Source organism: Dryas octopetala, chromosome 1 (assembly GCF_963921425.1).
Source record: "Dryas octopetala chromosome 1, drDryOcto1.1, whole genome shotgun sequence".
Classification (NCBI taxonomy): domain Eukaryota; kingdom Viridiplantae; phylum Streptophyta; class Magnoliopsida; order Rosales; family Rosaceae; genus Dryas; species Dryas octopetala.
The window spans coordinates 28,608,299-28,625,304 of NC_141366.1; the positions used below are offsets into that span (position 1 = coordinate 28,608,299).

The 17,006-nt window shown below is 32.4% G+C and overlaps 1 long non-coding RNA gene across 1 annotated transcript; it reads left to right on the plus strand.

The window, feature by feature from the left end:
* Positions 1–11,730: 11,730 nt before the first annotated feature.
* Positions 11,731–13,657, plus strand: LOC147299541 (uncharacterized). The gene is made up of 3 exons (XR_015120091.1): positions 11,731–11,864; positions 11,971–12,069; positions 13,345–13,657. It is a non-coding gene; the product is annotated as an uncharacterized LOC147299541 (long non-coding RNA).
* Positions 13,658–17,006: the final 3,349 nt, after the last annotated feature.

Below are 17,006 nucleotides of genomic sequence, written 5' to 3' on the forward strand. Positions count from 1 at the left end.
AAAAAGTCCCTCATTATACAAAAAATATATATTAACCTCATCTAAATTGAGCATTGTGTTTCAGTTGGTGGGTAGTCCAGTTGGAAAGGCCGTAGAGTTTGTCTCTTTGTACCCAAGTTCAATTCTCCCTCCCCCTAAATCTCAAAAAAATAAAAAATTGAGCATTGTGTCATCTTAGGGTTTTGGGATTTCCTCTGTAGAGGGTATTTTTGGATTATTAAAAAATATGTGAGGGTATTTTGGACATAAAATTTTCATTCTGATTCCCCCTCTCCCATTATGGACCCCCTAAGGAATCTAATTCCTCCAAAATCATGAATCTCATTCCTAATTTCATGTGGTTCCCACATTTATTCTCATTCCTTCATATGTCAATAAACATATAAATAAAAATGATTCTCAAATGTTAAGTAAACAAAAAAATGAGAATGAGAATGATTGCCAATGTTAGTAAACATGCCCTGAATTTGTTTGTCAAATTCATCAAATAATGTAATAGTACTTCATTTAATATAATGTGAATTTACTCTCGACTTGTATGAAAGAATGGTGAAGCTTGCAGCTGAGTTCAAAGATATGCACAAGAAGGAGATGCAACCGTCCCCTCCTCCAGCAACCGGACATTGGCTGGCGCCAGCGGCTGGCCTTGTTAAAGTGAATATCGACGGGGCAGTGCATCGGGCTACGGGCGCTCGAGGGGTGGGAGTGGTCATAAGAAATGAGGATGGGACTTTCATGGCAGGTTGCTGCAAACAGGTTCAGAGCTTTATTAGCCCAACTGAAACAGAGTTTGTTGCTGCATGTGTGGGACTCCAACTAGCCAGGGATTTAGGCTTTTGTGCTGATCCCCGTGAGCTTCTCTAGCAATTCCCCATTGCCAGCTGCCAATGGAGGCCAAGAAATAGCAACAATGTTGCTTATGCTATGGCTAAAAATGCCAGTGAGGACTTCATTGTCTGGATTGAAGATGAGCCTACATGGCTGCAGATTCTTTTCCTTGATGATGTAATCCAATATTAACTTAATGAAAGTTTCCTTTTATAAAAATAAAATAAAAAAATAAATAGAGTTAATAGTTTGGACTTAATTACTATCATAGAAGACTAAAATTATCAAAATTAAAATGGCATAAACAAAAGTGAAAACGAAGTTAAATTATAAGCAAGGAGTAAAATTTCGGTTTCGAGGAAATTTTCGATAAAAATTTCGATTTCGATAAAATTAGATAAAAACGATGTAAATTGCTATCAAAATACGGAAATTTTGAATGAAATTTGACCATATGTTTATTTAACATATTATCTATTACATTTATAAAAAACATTAAAGAAATCAAATTATATAGTAGGTTTCATGTGATATAAGATAAATATAATACGCACTAGGCAAATATTATTAAATAAAATTTGTATAATGAATAAATGAAATTAGTATATTCTTTATACTCTATAATCTATAGACTAAATCCTAATACTAAACCTTATATACTCTATATATCTTAATACTCTTTATATTTTATAATTTATAGACTAAACCCTATATACTCTATATTATTTAGGATATGATATAGAATATTAGTGTTTAAGCCCTTTAGGGTATTTTTTAATTATTTTATATATATAAATATATTAAGGTTTAAAAACAACTAAACGAAACACCAAACGGCCAAACGAAATCCAAAACTTTTTTTTTCCTTTCCAATTGCCCAAAGTCCCCAAATCTCAATCAACCCTAAACTTTTTTTTTTTCTTTCCTTTTCATTTGTTTTCCAAATTATTTGTTTTTATTTTATACTTAAAATTAAAGAAGGGCAATATCTTTTACAAACAAAAAAAAAAAAAACAGATTGACAATATCACTCACATTGTTATGTTAATAGTCAGAAGGAAGTTTATTGTGAACCATTATAGAAAAACAAAAAAACAATAAATATAAATAGAGGATTCAATCCCCCTAAAAAGAGAAAGAAAACTCCAACCCTCCAACAATAAACATGCCCAACCCATCTGCGTAATAAGTCACACTAATCAAAATAAAGAAGCACACTTGATTTTGATTTCCAAGAAATTTCAAATTTTTTATTTTATTGTTAATTCCTTTTTGCCCTTTTGTTTTATTTGAAAACTAAACCATTTATCTTCTTTTCTCTCCTCCTCACCGCCCCTTCTCTTCTTTTGTCTTCTCCATCTTCTTCTTCTTCTTCAGTCAGAGAATGGACCTCATCCCTGAAACCCCATTATTATTCCTTACCCCAAACATTAACCTTGGAAGGTGAAGTCGAGAGAGAGAAGGTGAAGAATGTCACTGTGTGAAGTCGCAAGGGGGGCTGGGAAATGTGTTCTGAAAATGGAAAGAGAGTGAAAGACTGATGATGCAAGCAGCGTTAAAATTTCGTCGAAATTTCGTTAATTTCTCTCGAAAAAATGACAGAAACACACATTGAGAGGCATCGAAATTTCACCTAAAATTTCGGCGAAATAATCGAAATATTACCGAAAATATTATGGGCATTGAATAAAATTTTCCCACAGAACGAAATTTTCCAACTTGATTATAAGGACTAAATGTGTATTTTACGAAATTAATAATTCAATGAATTTTAATTCAAGTGACATAATTTATTATTCGATCCTTTCAAAAAATTAATAAGATGCGTACGTAAAGCTGACATGTAGTAGCCTCAGATTCTTGTTGGCTAATGGAATCTTGAAGTTGACCACGTAGGTTTGAATCATTAGATAATTACCACACCCACCCACTATAAAACCAAGAATCATTAGATAATTAGATTAGAGATTCTACCTTTTTTTTTTTTTCTTTTTTAATATATATGGAAAGAGACTCTTAATTTAATAAGGGATTTGTTTTCTAATCTTTTTTCCCAGCTGAAAAAAAAAAAATAAAAAATCATTGCAACACAATTTAATATAAAAATATATATACATATTTTATGCACATATTTGTTTTTTGGCCTCTGATATTGTATAAGGTCAATTACATAAAAATCACTAAAATAATTTGCAATTACATAATGGTCAATGTTTTTTTTTTTTTTTTTCAAATAATAGACATTGACTAAAATGAAATAATAGAAATAATGGACAGTAATAATTAGACTCAAAATATAAGTGTATTTACACTTCTTGCCACTCTGCTTACCCGTTAATGATGTTAGCAGTATCTCTTAATTTTTAAAATTACAAAAAGGTCAATAAATAACCATAACCTGACACATGGCTAAATAAAGCTAACTAACTAATTATAATAACCCGACCCAAATTTTACTAGAAATTTGAGTTTTTATTTAACCTTGGTCTTGAGAGGCTTTCAAGGAAGTTTTGTTGTGTGACCTCGGAAAAAAAAAATTTCTAAACTACTTTGAAAGTTTTTTTTTTTTAGAATTTATTTGAGAAATAAAAAGTTTTGGGTTAAATCTTGAATTTTTTTAAAAAAATTAGTTGATCCAATTTTGACTTTTTATATAATGGGCTTTTGACTTCGAGTTTGGGTTTGTTGGAAAGGTTTCAAACACACGAGCGTGTAGACGCGAACGGTTCGTAAATTGGAGTTACGATTTGGGTTTTACGGACGTTCAAAGTGAGAGACAATTTTTGTCTTTTGGCATTCTTGAGATTGTTCTTGAAAAATTCATTTAGTTCTTTTAAATAATTCTGATTTCTCTCTCCCCGCATCCACACTCTCTCTTTTTCTCTTTTTCCCCGGTCTCATTCTCTGCCCTCTCTCCCCTCTCTGCTCTCTGGCGTACCAGCTCCGACCAATTTCCCGGTGACCAGAGGCCGACGGCGGGTCCCTCTCGTCGTCGCTAACCCTACAGACCCCCCCCCCCCCCCAGTTCTCACTCACTCACTCTCTCTATGAGATGTATAGTTTTAAAACAAGTATATGTTTGTTGAATTTGGTTAAAATTTGATAGGGTACAAGGCGATACAAATTTAGAAAAACAAATCTTGACCTTTATTGAACAAGTGAAACAATTAGTAAATCAAAACAGAACTTAAAAAAGATTTTGGACTAAAATTGAATTAACTATAAAATAAGTGGACCAAATATATAATTAACTCTAAATAATATTTAATCTCAATATAAGTGGGTTTTACAATGAGTCATTACGTCTATAACTTAAACAAATGAAGAAAAATACAAAACCTAATAGATCGTTGTATTTACTCGCTTTATCAACGAACTGCTCGAGCTAGAATATCCCAGTGTCGTCGAGCTCAACAAGGTCTCATCGTGAGACAATACCTCGATGATCACCATTTCTTTAGCTTGTCTCTACACAAAAGTCTGTGTACGGATGATATCATATTTCAAGAAAAGAACTTAAAGTTGATATCCTATTTAAATGTTCACAATTTAATCCTTTTATCGTTTGACAAACTAACTATTAGTTTATTAATATATTTTTTTTTATAATGTTGGATGGATTCTTAATTCTAAATTTCTAATTTTCTTTCCCAAATATAAAAAAACAAAAATCTCCGAATGTTGGACAGTAGAGGCCATATCACTTCAAATATAAAAAAGAGAGACTTAGGGCCTGTTTAGTATTCTATTTAAAAACAAAAAAAACAAGTTTTAGTCAAGAAAACGTGTTTGGTAAACCATTTTTAAAAACAATTTTTAGAAAAAAATTCAAAAACATACCTCTTTTTAAAAATGATAAAACATCGTTTTTCTCAATTTTTTTTTACACTTCCTTTTTTCTTAGATGTCATCATTTTTAAAATTTAAAAATTATTTTTCAAATTTCATACCAAACACGTTTTCAAATTTTAAAAATTGATTTTGAAAACTCACATTTAAAAAAAAAAATCTTAATTTTTGAAAAAAAAATTTGAATAGGATACCAAACGGGCCCTTAGTGTTTAGTCCATTTTATGAGTTTTTCTTAGACTAAAACTGATAGTGATTTAGGATTTTTAATTAAATCATTTTCTTTTTCTTTTTTGACGGTTTTATGTTAGGTTTTAACTCCAAGATTTTGAGCTTCGCCCAAAATTTCGGAGTTAAAACCTAACATGCAGCCTCTACAAAGCCCACTTTACACTCTAGGAGGGGAAATACCCTTCAAATAGAGAGAAATACCATTTAAATCGGGGAAGGACTTTATTATGAATTAAAATGATTTTCTTATAAATTTTAAAACACCCCTGGTCTACATCTAAAAACTATTTTTCTAAAAGACTTAAGTCTAATTATCTCTATAAAAAATCCCTCACCCGCAAGTGGAGTTGCTTTGTATTTTCATAAATATGTATATTACTAACATTTTTCAAGGACCAAAAATATTTTTTAAAAAAATTAAAAACAAATTTTATCCTTTGAGAACAACAAACAATATAGGTTTTTGAGGTTGGGGGATCCCTTGGTGTATAATTCTTCCCTATCAAAATGACTAATTTGCCACTTAGGGTTTATTTGGAAACATGTATTTCATGGGGTGGATTTGAATTTGGAAAGCTCAAATCCAAATCCACTTGTTTGGATTTAAATTAAAGAGAGGATTCGAATTTGGGCCAAATCCAAGATGGATTTGAAAGGCCTAAATACATGAATTTCAAATACCATATGAAACTAGGTATTTGAAATCTCACCATCTCATTCTCTCTCTTCCTCACCTCCAGTGACCACCACCGCCAGCGATCACGGTTGGCGACTAACTCCAACACCTTCCGGTGACTTTTCGGCTGATCTCCGAGGACTTTTCCGGCCACCCCTCCGGCAACTTTTCCAACCAATATATATTTATCATATATTGCTAAATATATGAAAATTAAAATAATATTTCATATTTTTTATTTTTTATTATTAATCATATGTTTAAATTTTTAAATTGAAATCCTCACTTTAAAATTTTGTATCCAAACAATAGAATTTCAAATCTAGAGATTTCATATACATAAATTTCAAATGCATATCCAAATCCAAATTTAAGAATCCAAATGGGGCCTAGTTTATGTGATGGGGACACCTGCTGCGCGCATAATGCATAATATCACATAGATTGAAAACTGAAGGGGAACTATAGACCACTAGATTCTTTAATAAAGACATCCACTTTGAGTTTGACAAAGTGGGACAAAGTGGTACGTATCATGTAGGGTAATGTAGAAGGCAGGCCTTCGTTTTCATTTCTTTTAGGATACATACGACTCTTTAACAAATTCAACAAATCACAATGCAACATGTGCAGCCTAGAATTACAAATTTTTTTATATAATCGTGACATCATGTAATAATATGACTACTCCATTAAAAATATAATACGTGTATAATTATTAATATTTAAACCCTAAATTTTAAATTTACAAAACCCGTCACCCAACCTATTATAACACATAAAACAATAATACTATGTGGTGGTGTTACATGTACACCTAAAATTTTTGTGCAAAATTACTAAGTATTATGGAGGTTGACACACTAACAATTTTAAGTCACTTTTAGACTTTTAGTAACTTCTTTATTGTTCATTTCACTCCTTTTTGTTTTTGTTACATTATAGGGAATAGGTTACTCTTTTTTTTTTTTTTGGTCTGGGGAATCGATTACTCAACCTATTTTAATTTTAACTAATTATTTTATTTATTCTCACCACTAAAACTAACCCCGTAGCTTTTTTAAAATAAATTATACATATCTATTCAACCTTTCACTTGTGCGACATTTACTCTGAAAAAAGAAATGCAATTCTATTCTTTTTACTTTTTTAACTGTTTTGTTTAATCAAATATATAGACTAATAAGACTGGAAAAATTAGAAATGAAAAAGAATTCATAGAAAAAAAGACACTTAAAAATATGTTTACTTTTCCGCTTTTAGTTTTTTATTCCATATGTATATTCTCCCTTCCATATCTGGATCTCTTTCTTGTTTTTTTCCCTACATTTCTTTGTCTCTATCTTTCTATTTTTTTTCTCTACCTTTAATTGAAAAGAAAAAAACAAAAACAAAAACATTACTGATAGGCCCTTAATTAATTTGGATGGTAATACTTATTTGGTTCGTTGGGTCGAAGCCTCTATTTAGATGGCTCGAGTTAAAGAAAGAGAACAAATCTAATAAAATAAATTGTTCAAAAGAAAACCCGAACCTTAATAAAAGAAATTAGAAAATCTGGTAAACTATCAAAATGAGATTAACATATTAATCAAATTAAAACCCAGGGTACGGTGTTACAGATAAAGCCCAGAATTTTGATCATATCTCGCATCAGCTTCAAATATATAATGCCTATTCAAATTTGACTAATCAAAGCTGAAGGCCTGAAATGAGAGGTCCATAAGGTCTGCATTCTGCAACAAACAACCACTTCAATGTGAATATTTAAGCCCATATGATTCTGGCCTAGAAAAAACCATATGATTACAAACTTTCAATTCATATGGGCTATTGTCTTATGAACCATTACCACCTTTACATGAACTATTGCCATTCAATGGATTGAACATGAAAATAGTAGAAATTAAAAGTAATTATCATCTCGAGTGCAATAAAAAAATTTGAATAGTTTTAGTAACCTTGTTCATAGGGCTGGGTAAAAATACCGAAATACCAAAAAATACTGATACTGTACCGATTTTATACCAAAAAATACCGATATCAAAAATACCGATGAATTCGGTAACGGTATTAGTTTACAAAACCCGGTACCGACGGTATACCGATATCGACCGTATATTGAAAAAGTATAATTAAAATAATTCATTTTATACATTTCTATACTATACTGGTATACCCTAAATATAAAATACTTAGTATTACCTTTCTATATAATTTATAATTTTATATAATACATTTCTAATTTTCTATAATTTATATATATAATATTAGTAATTTAGTATATTGTATAATATGATATAATATAGTAAAATATGGTATAATATGATATAATATATTAATATCAATATGAACTATGAAGTTATGGACTATTTATGATTTATGTAATTACATCAATCATAAATGTATAATATGGTATAATATATTATTATTAGTATATGGTATTAGCCATTTAGCCTAACGGCCCTATTAGATATATGACCTATACCATATGCCCTAAGGTTTAGCCCTAAACCCTAATATTATACTAAATTATAAACCCTATATAGTATATGTATATGATATCTCATACTAAATTACTAATTTCTATACCTTGGCCTAATAGTCTAATACTATAAACTTATAATTCATAGATTCATAGTTGGTAACTTAGAGTTTGGTATATAGTATATAGTATAATAATATAATATGGTATAGTATAGTATAATATGATAATATTAGTAATTTAGTATATTGTATAATATGATATAATATAGTAAAATATGGTATAATATGGTATAATATATTAATATCAATATGGACTATGGAGTTATGGACTATTTATGATTTATGTAATTACCTCAATCATAAATGTATAATATGGTATAATATCACTACTACAATAATATAAATAGACGACACTATCTACACAACGGTTGTTTTAAAACTGTTGTGTAGTTTTAAAACATAACAGTTTTTAAAAAAGCCGTTGTATTTATGCATGAAATACAGTGATTTTTTGTGAGATAGATTTTATGAACTTGCCTAAACAACACTTATTAGTCGTGACCGTTGTGTATGCGAAAGAAAATGAAAAAAATCGGTGCTACAGTATTTTAATTAATCCTCTCGATCTGTGTCCTTCTCTATCACTCACTCTCAAACTCTCTCACCCCTGGATATGCTCTTTCTCTCTCCCTCTCAAACCCTCTCAATCTGCTCCTCACACTCTCCCTCGATCGACCTCGCCCTCGCCCTCGCCCTCTGACCTCACCCTTGCCCTCGACCTCGCCCTCGCCTTCTTTTCTTTCTCAGTCTCGATCGTCCTCACCATCGAAATCCAAAAGCTGCCTCTCACCTTGCCCTATAGTTTAATGGGTATAAGCAAAACAAATTCCAGTTACAGGTAATCTCTCTCATTCTGATTTTTCTCTTTGATTACACTTGTGGTGATAAATGGTCAGTGAGGGTTTTGTAGTCTCATAACCTGGGTCCGTTTGCCCACCATTTTTGATCTATGCTTGGATCTTCTGTTCTTTCTGGGTTTCTCTTAGATCCGGTGATGAACCAAGGTCAAGAGCGTCGTTAAATACTCCTTCATCTCTTTCTCTCTATGTCTCTCTATTTCGTTTACTGATTCAAGGTTAGGTTATTATTATTTTTTTTTTTGAGTTTCAGCATCTTTTATTCTTTAGATGTTTTTTTATTTTCGTTTTCTAGGGCTTTTGATTTTCATTTTTAGGGCTAAGTTGTGATTTTTTTATTTCTGAAATTGGAGAGGAGAGGCTATATGGCGAATAGAGTGGACCACGAGTACTACTATCTGTTCAAGATCGTGCTGATCAGAGACGTGTGGGCAAATCGAACTCTACAGACAAGTTCGATTTTTGGGTTTTGATTAATCTGCTTGTGTTTAATCTTATTGTGGAAGCTGATCGGTGAGTTTTGAATATCTCTATCTTGTTTGCATTTTGATGTACGGTGTTTGGTTGGTGAGTTTTGAATATCTCTGTCTCTGTGTCTCAAACTTGCACTCAGATCAAGCCCATCTTTTTTATCTATTTTTTTGAGCTTAGAGATGCTCATTTGGGCTATCAGATTTCCTTGTATTCGAAGAACAGATAACAAAGAAGATAACCCATCTTAGCATTTGAGTATCTCGTTTTCTCTCCTTTGTGTAAATTGCATTTTATTGGGCTTGTTTACTGGGCATTTTTCTTCAGCAATGTAAGATTAGGAGATCTGTGTGTTCATGAGTGTGCTCTGCTACATCTCTGCAAGTTTCTAAGGTTTTTACACATGTGCTTTGCTTTGGTATTCTAGTTTATTGTGGTTTTACTAGTCTGAATAGAAGGTGTATTGGAATTTGCAATGACTTATCCATATTTCTCTCTCTTTAGCTGGTGACACAAATGAGGAGGAATTCTTTGTTCTTTTGTGAAAGGCGGTGGTGGGTTTTGGACTGAGGAGGGTTTGAAATGGTTGGAAAAGAAAACCTCAAGACTGAGGACTTGAACTTGTGCTTTGAGAAGCTTATGATGGTTGGTGGAATTGGTATTGGTTTTGGTGGTGGGAAAGTGAAAATGGAAGGAAGGGTGATCACTGATTGGAAGGATATTCCCATGGAGCTCCTTCTGCAATCCTTGCACTTGTGGATGATCAGATGGTCATCATTACTTCCAGAGTCTGTCGTGGTTGGAGAGATGATTTTTGCTTGGGCCTTACTCGTCTGTCCTCCTCATGGTAGATGTTTTTCTCTCTCTATCTCTTTTCTGCTCCTAATTTGTTTGTTTGCTTTTATTGTAGTTTGCTGCTTGTATTTGTTAATTTATAACCTATGACATCAAGAAGTAAGCATGAATTGTTGTTGCAGTGGCATATAAATTCCCGAAAAATTGTCTTTGATGATACAAAGAAATATTAAGTCTAGTCTCACTTCTTTGAGTTGGTGAAATGGAGACTTCATGATTGAAATCTGAAAGCAGGGGTTGAAAAATGGAGGACTAGCTAGATGGTGATAAACAAATTATAATAAAATAATAGGTTAAATAAAGGTTAAGAAGAACATGGTTGCAAATTGGAAGCAGCAAGAACCTCTCTCCTCTAATTTTGAAAGCAAGCCAATTCCTTTAGACAGGAGGGAAAGAACACTAACAAAGCAATCACATAGGCAAGATCACTTTACGCATGTCTATTTTTCATCTTTCTGATCTCTCTTTCCTATCTCTTTGTTCAGCAAATAAATATTTGGTGAAAGCAACCACTTACTTACTCATCTGCAAGACTATTCTCTTTTGGGTTAACTTGATCTTGTATCTACTTTTGGGCTGAATTGAACTTGTTTGCCATGCGTATGTGTAGACTTTGCAGCACCTAAGAAAACTTGCAGCATTCATTGCTATGTGGGGACATGGAGCAAGAGAAATAATTTTTTATTTGGTAGTTAATCCCTTTCACATGTCCTCTTTTTGCTGACTTTGAATTTCCATACTTTTCCTTTGTCTTATACCAGCTGACCCTTTTCATTAATTTGCAGGTGTCAACTAACTCAAAAGGAATTCAATACCCCCATAGTCCTCCACGTGAGACTTCAAAGAGTGAGGTTCCTTTTCTTTATAATCGACATAATTTCTCCATCCATTTTTTTTTTCTTGTTGTCTTTTTTTCCCCATTCTCTAATACATGCTTTTTTTTTTGTTTCGGCAGGGAGGGAAGAGAAGAGACCATCTTCTTGATTTATTTCTCCAGGTGCCGACTGCCTCTTTTTTGTTTTGCTATTTTTTTTTTTTTTTTCACATGACTTTGTTGAAAGCCTGCTCTTTCATCTTGCTGCAAGCCACTCCAAAATCAAGACTTAAGGCACAAAGAAAATGAGTCACTCCTCTTTTATCTTGATGGATGCAATCCCTTTTTTATTTTTTTTTCTTTTAGCAAATCACAAGACTAGCTTGTGTTATTTTCCTGCAGGAAAGGTGCCGAAGCAAGCCATATCTCCTTTGGAATTTAAAGTGAAAGGTCAAACCTCCATATATATATTCATATGTATCTATACATCCAAGAAAAGCATGTGTATTCCTCAGTGGCTTTTGTTATTTGAATTGCCTTGTGATTTGGAATTGTGCCAGGTACTGATGGCAGTAGGGGATACATTTCGAGCAACTGCCTATGACTAGCTGGAGATATAGGCTAAGAGGACTGGGTGTGAAATTTCTTTAGTGGAGGTTAAGAATGATAAAATTGATGGGCCATGTATGCTCTTTTAACTTTACAGGAAATTGGACATCTATCAATGTATATCAATGTATGCTCTTTTCTCTTGGCTAATTTCTACTCAAGTTCATAGTGATTTAGATATAATACTTAAGATTATGAATTTCGGTCCTAATTCTATTGCTTATACTATTTAGGGCATTCCTCAACAACCAACCCACAAGGAGTGTGGCTATTTTGTTATGCGGTTTATGAAAGAGATAGTTAAAGATGAAGGATTAAGCTTTGCTACCAAGGTACAAACTGAACTTGAAATTTAGACTTAATTTTATACTATTTGGAATGTATATATACTAGGATATATATATCATGGGAAGTTTGAAATTTAATAAGCTGAAAGGTTAATTGCATGTGGGGCAGATTTTAAGTCCTAGGTAGCATTTGGCCTAGACTTAATTGGGATAGATTTTAATTCTTACGCACATTTGCATGTGTTCATAGTAGCATTATGAAAACAAAGAAGTTATTAATTTAGGTATAAAAGAATATTATCTGTTAATTATTTGTAATTGTTGTCTCTCTTTCTCTTCAATGACTTTTAGTTTTAACTTTTTGTTGGAGGGTCTAATTGAGCTTCTGCAACTTGATGCCCTGCTAGTTTCCAAGTCGCTTGTTCTCTTTTATTTTTGATTTTTTTTCTTTGGTGTATTTAGGTTACTCATTTTACATATGCTTATCATTTGTTGTGTTGTTGTGCACCTTTGATAGTTTATTTTTGAAAATCCCACCTTTCTTTGGGTCATGCAACTCTTTTCTTGGACCTATGCTTAGATTTAATTAGCCTGTTTGTTTTGTCATGTTGACCAATTGATTGGTAACTTGCACTTTGATGAAATTGATTAATTGGCCAGCAAATTTCCTGAATTTTTGTAACTTCTAAACAGATATTGGGGTTCACTTTTTTTGTGTAGTCGTCATAAGTGGAATTAAGCTCTTTCATCTAATTAAGCTTGCATGCTAGAATTATTTCAATCTTACCAAATCAAAATAGACCTTTGAACAATTTCCTGCTGTCTACTAAACTTTGCCCAGGTTTGAATGTTGAATGTTGGTATACTGCATGTGTTACAGTGTGCATGTTTCATGGTGTCATGATAACATTATGGTTTGGCTACAACCTCATTACACTTAGGACATGTTTCATTTTGTTTAAAATGTGGTTTGGATCAATTGTGTAAAAACCCTTGTTAATTATGATGATAATGGATTAACTTGATGGTTATGACAGGTTAATTGTTTTTTAAGTCAATTAGATCATTAATTTGATGGTTGATGATTAACTTGATGGTTATGGCAGGTTAATTGTTTTTTAAGTCACTTAGATCATTATTTTGATGGTTTGTTCTTGCTTTGTATGTTTGTTCTTTGATTCAGGGGTTTCCCTGCTCCTTTTTTTTATTGATTCATTCAATTACTAAAAAAAAAAAAAAGTTAATTAAACAATAATGTTGAATTTCTTATTGGTGTATTCCCTTATGTTAATCCCTTTGTTACTCCATGGTTAATTTCAGTGGGAAAGGAGAAAGGACAACACCTACTCACAGGACCAGATTGATGAAGTACGCGCTGAATGGGCAGGCTTTCTAGTGCGCTATATGTAGATCCAATACGTACTCCTCACTTCCCTAAGTCCGTTGGCAGGGTTTAACAAGCATTTTTTGGTAAATATTTTGTATAGCTAACTGGCTAGGCTGTGTAGACATGCAATATTATGATGGGAGCAGTTCATTGACTAGCTAATCTTGCAAAGTCAGATATTTTGGTATTTATATGGCTGACTTTGCACGATTACTTAGGTTAGACCATGTCATCCCTAGCTTTATAGTTTTTGTAATCGACAAGTACTTTTTGTAGTTATCAAGTTACTTATAATTTTTTGGGATGTACATTAATTGGCAAGGGATGTGTGAATGGGTTTGTTATCATGATCGACTTTGTAAACTCCAATTCCAATTTAATGAATTCATGGATCTTTTTGAGTTACCAATATTTGTGGATTACTTTGGATGCAACAAGCAGAGATTTAGTGGGATTTAATTCCAATTGGATATGCAAGCAGAGAATTAATGGGGATTCAATTGGATGTAAACATGGATACTAAAATGTGAATCAAACAAACAACAGTTTTCAATTTAAAAAAATTATGTTAATTAATCCTAGACAACGGTTTTAGTTAAATAACCATTGTATAACACACCTACTAACAACAGTTAAAACGTTTATTAACCAAAAAATTGATGTGTATCGTCTATCTATACAACATTTTTGAAAAAAAATTACTTGTTATACGCATAACTTAACATCACATATAGTTAAAAGAAGTTGTGGAAAATATGATTACCCAACGGTTTTAAGATATAAAATGATATGTATAAGTAATTAAAATAACATGTTTTAGTAAAAACTGTTGTTGAGTTTCTCATGTACAAACAGTCATGCTAGTTTTATACTTAATTATGCAATGGTGTTTCTTAAAACGGATGTTTAATAATACTTTGGACAACATTTATAGCACATAAGTATTGTCTAATCATTACTAATACAATAGTTTTGTATATGTAAACGTTGTGTATTGGGTTTCAACACAACCGTTTAAGATGAATATCATGCATTTTGGTGGATACTAGACAACAGTTTTAAATTATAACTGTTGTATTAATACCTTAAGACAACAGTTTTTTACCGTTGTCTAAATATACTATAGATGTCACTCGCCTAGACGACGAATTTTTGGGCAAAAAGACAACGGTTTTTCACCGTTGTCTATTAACTTCATTGTTGTAGTGTATATTATTATTAGTACATAGTATTAGCCATTTAGCCTAACGGTTCTATTAGGTATATGACCTATACCATATACCCTAAGGTTTAGAAGATGATATAAATTAAAAAACATGTAAACTATTAAGTTATTGACTATACACTATAAATTATAAAAAACATATGTAATAAAAATATAAAACTCCAAACCCCAATTGAAATTTGAAACCCCAAAATTTAAACCCTAAACGAAACCCCAAAATACCTTATTTATTCATATACAAAATAAAACTTTATTTTTATTATTTTTTATTTTCCTTTGCCCCCCCCCCCCCCCTTTTCTTCTTTCTTTCTTTTCTTTTTCTTCTTCTCTCTCCTCCCACCCGTGTCTCTTCTTTTCTTTTCATCTTTTCTTTTCTCTTCTCTTTTCTTCTTTTCCCCTTCTTTTTCTTTCTGTGTGCGACCACAGCCCCAACTACCAGGTCCACCTAAACCCTATACTATATGCAACACACGCGAGCTCCCACATGTTGGCTTGGACCAAGAGGCGGCACCCGTCGGCCACAGGGTTGTGAGAAAACAGATCAAATGGTCCTAAGATTGTCAGAAAATCACACAGATGGCACCATATATTTTTTCCACACTCGTGGCTCACTTCTAAAAGTGGCATGAAATTGCACTTACAGTAGAATCTAAGAGTTGGGGACTCTTTATTCAAGAATTCCTGATCAAAGGCCCAGAGAGACATGGTCGTTGGACAAGTTTTAGCAAATGCAAATGCCAAAAAAATAGTTACTATGATTATGATGATGGAAACAAAAAAATGGAAATTCTGTGGAATTTTCCCTCTCCCTCTCTCTGTCTTATCTCTCCCCCTTCTCTGTGATTTTTTTTATTTTGGTGTTGTAGTCGGACCGCCACTCTCTGACCGATACCGCCACTCTCCGTCCGATACCGAAGTGATCGGTTACCGACCCATATCGGTCGGAATTCGATATGGGTGTTTACCGTACCGAACCTACCCTACTTGTTCATGTACAATCAAGACCAGATCTAACACAGTGCAAGTGGTGCGACTGCACACAGGCCCACCGACTGGGTCTCATATTTTGGACCAATGTTATATAGACTTTATTGTTTACTAAACTCTAAAATAAGCCGATAATGTATTGAGCATTTGTCTTATGGCCTGTGTCTCCAATTAGCGTGTTAAAAAGTTACCAAATCTCCACAAAAAGGAATAGTATGACACAACTTATATTAATAATCTAATATCAAACTAATTAAAAATAATAATAGTAGCCATAGAAGATAAAGAAGAAAAAAAAATGTTGGGATTAAATAAATCATTTTCTAAGTTTTATATTTGGCTCTGAGAAATATAATTTTACTTTTCATTTTGAATTAGGATGTTTCTTTGTTCTTTATTAATTTACATGTATTGGTATGTTAATTCAATGCTTTTCTTTGATATTGTTAGGGTTAACAAATTAAAATTATGTTTTAGTTCTGTATTCTTAACTTCAAACATATTGATTTTCTATTTGATATTGTCATATTTTTAAAGAAATATACAAATGTCTTATTACTTCTTAAAGTTTGCATTTGCTTTCTAACTTAGTACTAAGCTTAGTTTCTTTGTTTTCTTCGTAAATGTTGTAGACTCATTCCATTAACCTTAATACTAATGCATTTTATTGTAACTAAATCTTACAAATAGGCATCTAATATGTTGAAAAAGAAAAATTGTATAGTTAAAAGGGCCCCATTTTTAAATTTCGCACAAGGCCCCTTAAATCTTAGGAACGGCCCTACAATTCATAACCAAAAATCCACTACCAAAGTACATGGCACTGCGTGAACTGAAATGCTAATGTCAACTAAAGAATTAGATGTGAGAACTTCACAAGAAGCAACATAGTAGCTTTGGCCATTAACTAAAACAAGATAATGTTTCATTATTTGGTCAATAGTTGTAAGCTAGCGTTTCGTCAAGCCAGACCTTGGATCCCTCTTCCATCAATTTGCAGTTGAACACAGACTTCTTCAAATCCTGTTGCCTGCCATGAGTTCCAAAGAGAACTGCAATACCTGAAGTATCTGCCAAGTAACAATTAATGATGAGAAAACAATGTGTGCAATAAAATGGCACAAACGATTATGTTCATTTATGAAAATAGCTTCAATTAGTTTAAATATCACCAAACAAAATTTTCCTTTCACTCAAGGCACATAATCACTCCAAAGTGATCAGTGTACTCATGCATCAAACCTGCATTGCACTGATTATTTATGTTCGATCAGTTGACCACCAGAAATTCACTCAGCTAATATTAATATGCACCTCCTAGGTTTTTTTTTTTTTTTTGTTGGGGTGTAACTTCTAGTTAATTATAATGCAACTATTTGTAAT